This window comes from Panthera onca, chromosome D4, assembly GCF_046562875.1.
Source record: "Panthera onca isolate mPanOnc1 chromosome D4, mPanOnc1 haplotype 2, whole genome shotgun sequence".
Taxonomy (NCBI): domain Eukaryota; kingdom Metazoa; phylum Chordata; class Mammalia; order Carnivora; family Felidae; genus Panthera; species Panthera onca.
Window position 1 is genome coordinate 1,473,986 of NC_138351.1, and position 5,757 is coordinate 1,479,742.

The window sequence follows — 5,757 nt, forward strand, 5'->3', positions numbered from 1 at the left end:
AACTTTTTAAAATATGAAAGTAGTGTTTAAGATTATTTTTTTTTAATGTCTATTGTCTGTATTTTCAGGCTTGCACAGTATATTAGAATAAGACTGCCCTCCCATGGTGAAAATTCGGTAATTGTCTAATAAATTTAAGGGGCTCTTTTTTTTAAAATTTTTTTTTAATGTTTATTTATTTTTGAGAGAGACAGAGATAGAATGCGAGTGGGTTAGGGGCAGAGAGAGGTGGGGACACAATTGGAAGCAGGCTCCAGGCTCTGAGCTGTCAGCACAGAGCCCGATGTGGGACTCGAACTCACGAGCTGTGAGATCATGACCTAAGCTGAAGTCGGACACTCAACCAACTGAGCCACCCAGGTGCCCCAACGGGCTCGTTTTGGGGGGGAACATTTAGAAATATGTGTCTTTTTTAAGGTATGTGAATTAGAGGTAGGCTGTTCTGTGGTCTCAAAATGGGCAGAGACCGTAGACTCCCCATAGCTGTAGGGTCACAGTGACTAACCAGCCCCAGAGGCTAGTCCGCACACTTGTCGTAAGTCACGGGTCTTAAGTGTCCTGTTCTCTCTGGGGAAACAGTTTGCTCATCTGAGGACCTTGAGTGAGGCTGTTTCTAGTTGCAAAGTTCTCTTGGTCCCTTTGCTCTGGATGCCACTCCATCTTTGTCCTTCTGTTTCTTGGGGGTTACCGTTTTATAGCCAACCCTTTCCTTCAGTCCCATCTTCGAATTCTTAAGAGTCACCTTGGAGACTTAGTCCAACATCCTCTGTGTTTTCTGTGGAATTATATAGTATTGCTGCAAGTACCCTTTAGGTGAGAGGAACACTTTGGTTTCTTCAAGGTGTTGAAACGATTAGGCATATGGGTGAGGGGGGGATTTACAGACCCAGGAAGCAGAACTGCCCTTATGTTTCTCAGGTTAGCAGTTATTCAGCAAATTTATAAAAAGAAACTTTTAAGGAGTGAGCTGTGCTGCTGGTGGCCAAGTTCTGATTGGAGGAAGGAGTTAATGAATGGATGTTTGCTGGGGTGGGGAGGGAGGAGGGGGAGGTGGAAGTGTGGCCTGGGAAGGGCTTGGACGAGCCTCTGGGGTGACGAACATAGTTTGCATCCTGATCTGCTTCCAACAAAAGGTGCTAAGACAGCTGGATATCTGGGGCGCCTGGGTGGCGCAGTCGGTTAAGCGTCCGACTTCAGCCAGGTCACGATCTCACGGTCCGTGAGTTCGAGCCCCGCGTCAGGCTCTGGGCTGATGGCTCGGAGCCTGGAGCCTGTTTCCGATTCTGTGCCTCCCTCTCTCTCTGCCCCTCCCCCATTCATGCTCTGTCTCTCTCTGTCCCAAAAATAAATAAAAAACGTTGAAAAAAAAAAAAAAATTAAGACAGCTGGATATCCACATCATACCACATGCAGAAATGAACTCAAAATGGAACACAGACCGAAGTGTAAGAGCTAAAACTGCTGAATATTAGGAGAAAACATGGGTGTCAGTTTTTATGACCTTGGATTACACAGCGGTTTCTCAGCTGTGACACTAAAAGCACAAAAAACAAAATAAATTTAATTAAAATCAAAATTTAATATTTTTTAATGTTTATTTTTGAAGGAGTAGAAGTGAGGGAAGGGCAGAGAGAAGGAGACAAAGGATCTGAAGCGGGCTCTGCGCTAACAGCAGAGAACCTGATGTGGGGCTTGAACTCGTGAACCGTGAGATCATGACCCTAGCTGAAGTCAGACACTTAACCGACTGAACCACCCAGCTACCCCTTGAGATTTTTTTTCTATCTTGAAGTCCTTAATAAACCCAGTAAGTTGTCATGATTCATCTGTTTCCAAACTTTAATGGATTTCAAGTGAGTAATATTTTATATTCACCATAAAATGGGTTTGTGGCAAAAAACTTTGGTTGTTTATAATTGTTATTAGTGATTTGTTTATTTGTAAACTTATAACCAAAAATGGTTAACAGCTGTGGGATGAAGAACAAACATTAACAACAGGAAAGTTATTGCAGTGATTTCAGGAGTCATTTCCAGCAGTTTGAAATTTTTTGTTCTTTTTTAGAAAAAGGTTAACTTAGGGGCGCCTGGGTGGCTCAGTCGGTTGGGCGGCCGACTTCGGCTCAGGTCATGATCTCACGGTTCATGGGTTCGAGCTCCGCGTCGGGCTGTGTGCTGACAGCTCAGAGCCTGGAGCCTGCTTCGGATTCTGTGTCTCCCTCTCTCTCTGACCCTCCCCCGTTCATGCTCTGTCTCTCTGTCTCAAAAATAAATAAACGTTAAAAAAAGAAAAAAAAGGAAAAAAAAGAAAAAGGTTAATTTAGCTACTTTAAATTCTGCTACTGAGATAATAGACTGATTTGTTTGTTTAGGTAATTTCTTTTTGTTTTTTTTGTTTTTAATTTTTTAATGTTTATTCATTTTTGAGAAAGTGTGTGCATGTGCATATGTGCACATGAGCAGGGGAGGGGCAGAGAGAGAGGGAGACACAATCCGAAGCAGGCTCCAGGCTCTGAGCTGCCAGCACAGAGCCCGATGCAGGGTTCAAACTCATGGACCGTGAGATCAAGACCTGAGCTGAAGTCGGACACTCAACCCACTGAGCCACCGAGGTGCTGTTTAGGTAATTCTAACCTTATGAATTTGATTATTAATTTCAAGACCTGGATTTTTACAATTTCAGTGAACTTTGACTTTTCTTATGTTCTTGTAAGTGACATGATATCACAGTTTTATTTTTATGATACATTGTAGTAAAATGGGTTATTGAAATCATTGGAACTTTAGAATATTTTAATTTTAATATGATTATCAATGTAATACAATCTCTTTAAGGACATCACAGTCTTTAATTTTTCTCATCAGTCAGTAATTGTCCAGTATAACAGTTACTCATATTTTATGAAACTTTATGGTTTACAAATCATTTTCACATACTTTGTTTTTGTAACTGATGTATAGTCGACATACACTGTTATATTAGTTTCTGCTGATTGGATAAGTCTTTACAGCACTCAGTGTTCAGTGTGGTAAACATACTCGTCATCTGTCATCACACGTTACTGCAGTATCATTGACTATATTCCCTGTGACTTACTTATGTTATAACTGGAAGTTTGCACCCTTAATCCCCCCACCCACATCTCCTCTGGCAACCACTAGTTTGTTCTTTGTATTTAAGTCTGTTTGTTCTTTTGTTTGTTGGTTTGTTTCTTAAATTCCACATATAAGTAGTCATGTAGTATTTACCTTTCTCTAACTCATTTCACTTAGCATCATACCTTCAGGGTATATTCATATTGTCACCGATTGCACGTTTTCATTCTTTTTTATGGCTTAGTAGTATTCATCTGAGTAGTATTCAGCCATAAAAAAGATGTATACACCACATCTTCTTTAGCTGTTCATCTATGGATGGACACTTGGACTGCTTCTGTATCGTGGTTATTGTAAATAATGCTGCAGTAAATGTATGGGTGCATCTATCTTTACAAATTAGCGTTTTCATCTTCTTTGGGTAAACAACCAGTAGTGGAGTTAACTGGTTCATACGGTATTTCTGTTTTTAATTTTGAGGGACCTCTATACTGTTCTCCACACTGGCTCCATGAATTTACATCCCCTCCAACAGTGCATGAAGGCTCCTTTTTCTCCACATCCTCCTCCACACTTATTATTTCTTGTCTTCTTCATCTTAGCCATTTGGGCAAGTGGGAAGTGATACCTCATTGTGGTTTTGATTTGTATTTCCCTGATGATGAGTGATGTTGAGCATCTTTTTATGTGTCTGTTGGCATCTGAATGTCCTCTTTGGAAAAATGTCTCTTCAGACTCTTGCCCTTTTTTAAATCAGATGTTTGCTTTTATCGTGTTGAGTTGTATAAGTTCCTTATATATTTTGGATACTAACCCTTTATCGGATATGTCATTTGCACATCTCTCCTCCTGTTCAATAGGTTGTCTTTTAGTTTTGTTAATGCTTTCCTTCGCTGTGCAAATGCTTTTTATTTTGGTGTAGTCCCAGTAGTTTATTTTTGTTCTTGTTTCCATGGCCTGGGGAGACCTATCCATAAATATGTTGCTATGGCCAATGTTCAAGAGATTATTTGTCTATGTTTTCTTTTAGTTTTATGGTTTTGGGTCTGACATTTAGGTCTTTAATCTATTTTGAGTTTACTTTTGTGTATGGTGTAACAAACTGGTCCAGATTCTTTCTTTTGCACGTTGCTGTTCAGTTTTCCCGGTACCGGTACCATTTATCGAAGAGACTGTCTTTTCCCCATTGTATATTCTTGCCTCCTTTGTAGTAGACTGATTGACATATAAATATGGGTTTATTTCTGAGCTCTCTATTCTGTTCTATTGATCTATGAGTTTTGTGCTAGAACCATACTATTTTGATCACTACAGCTTTGTGTAGTTTACCTTGAAATCTGGTGTTGTGGTACATGCAGCTTTTTTCTTTCTCAAGATTACTTTGGCTATTCATGGTCTTCTGTGGTTCCATACAAATTTTAGTATTATTTTTTCTCATTCCTTGAAAATTCACATACATTTTGTCATTCAATCTCATGGCAACATAACTGATCAGTATTGTCACCACTGCCCTTTGCAGATGAGGAGACTGGCTCAAAGAGATATTGACTTGCCAGAGCTATAAATGGAGCTGGATTTCTGGGTTTGTTCTTCCAACTCAAACTCTGTATTCCTGGGCTCATCCTGTTATGTCACTACTGGTGGTTAACTTTTATTATCTTAATCACACTTGGATCTTATCCCTACAGCTTTATAAACAAAACTAACTGTTTGCTTTAGGTTTCCAAACTTGGGTCAGAGTTTAGAAATTACGTAAATTTCCTATAAAGCATTATTCTCAACCAGCTGCAATTTGACACTGGCGTCTCCTGGGGAGAGACTTTCCACACCCCCCACCCCCTACCAGTACAGTCCAGCCCAGGATGCCAGCAGTGCCAAAGTTGGAGACCCTCACTAGGAAAAACAAGACCTATTTACCCATTCCTGACCTGGATTTTCAAACCCTCCACCCCATCTTACATACATGTAATATTTTTCTGCTACCCTCAAAATTACTTAAAATCTAGTTTTGGGGGTGATTTAAGATAAAGCATTATCTTTCATAACAGGCATAATTTAGAGTATTTCAGTAATGTTACTATGAAAAAGCATTAATACTGTGCCAAAAGTGTCATATATAAATTAGAGTTTTCTGAAAAATAGTTTATGTTACTGGGCAGGAGGAGAAAAATTAAACCAAAGCACAAATATTTTACTTCAAGCCAATATTTTAATTTTTTTTATTTTCTAGTTTTGCCTATGTTGAATGTGAATAAAAAATAGATAAAGGATTCTTTTATGCAGAGCTTTTAGTTCCTTTGTGTTTTGTTTACTATTCTGCCTGTTCATTTATACCAGCTGGGTTTTCAGAGTTGTTCAGTTTGTCATATTTGAGTAGACAGTTTTTATAGAATGGACAGTACCCATCTAGGCTCTTCCAACTGAGGTCTTAGAAGGGACATCTTGAAAGTACTCCTTACATACAAGGTGACATTGTCATATAACGCAATAATTGACATATTGTTGAAAGCTTATAATAACTGAGATAATAAACAATGTGAATTACAGATTTATGTAAACACTTTGCTTTTTCGTAGAGGTTTTATAATGCGGTAATAATCATTAATTTTAAAAAGCATGTGCTGTAGTCTGAAACCAGATGTTATGAATAGCATCTGTCAAG

General features: G+C 39.0%; 1 protein-coding gene across 2 annotated transcripts in view; it reads left to right on the forward strand.

Annotated features, from left to right (window-relative positions):
- The window catches only part of CENPP (centromere protein P), a 228,469-nt gene that overhangs the window by 108,633 nt on the left and 114,079 nt on the right, over positions 1-5,757 (forward strand). The window lies entirely within an intron of this gene.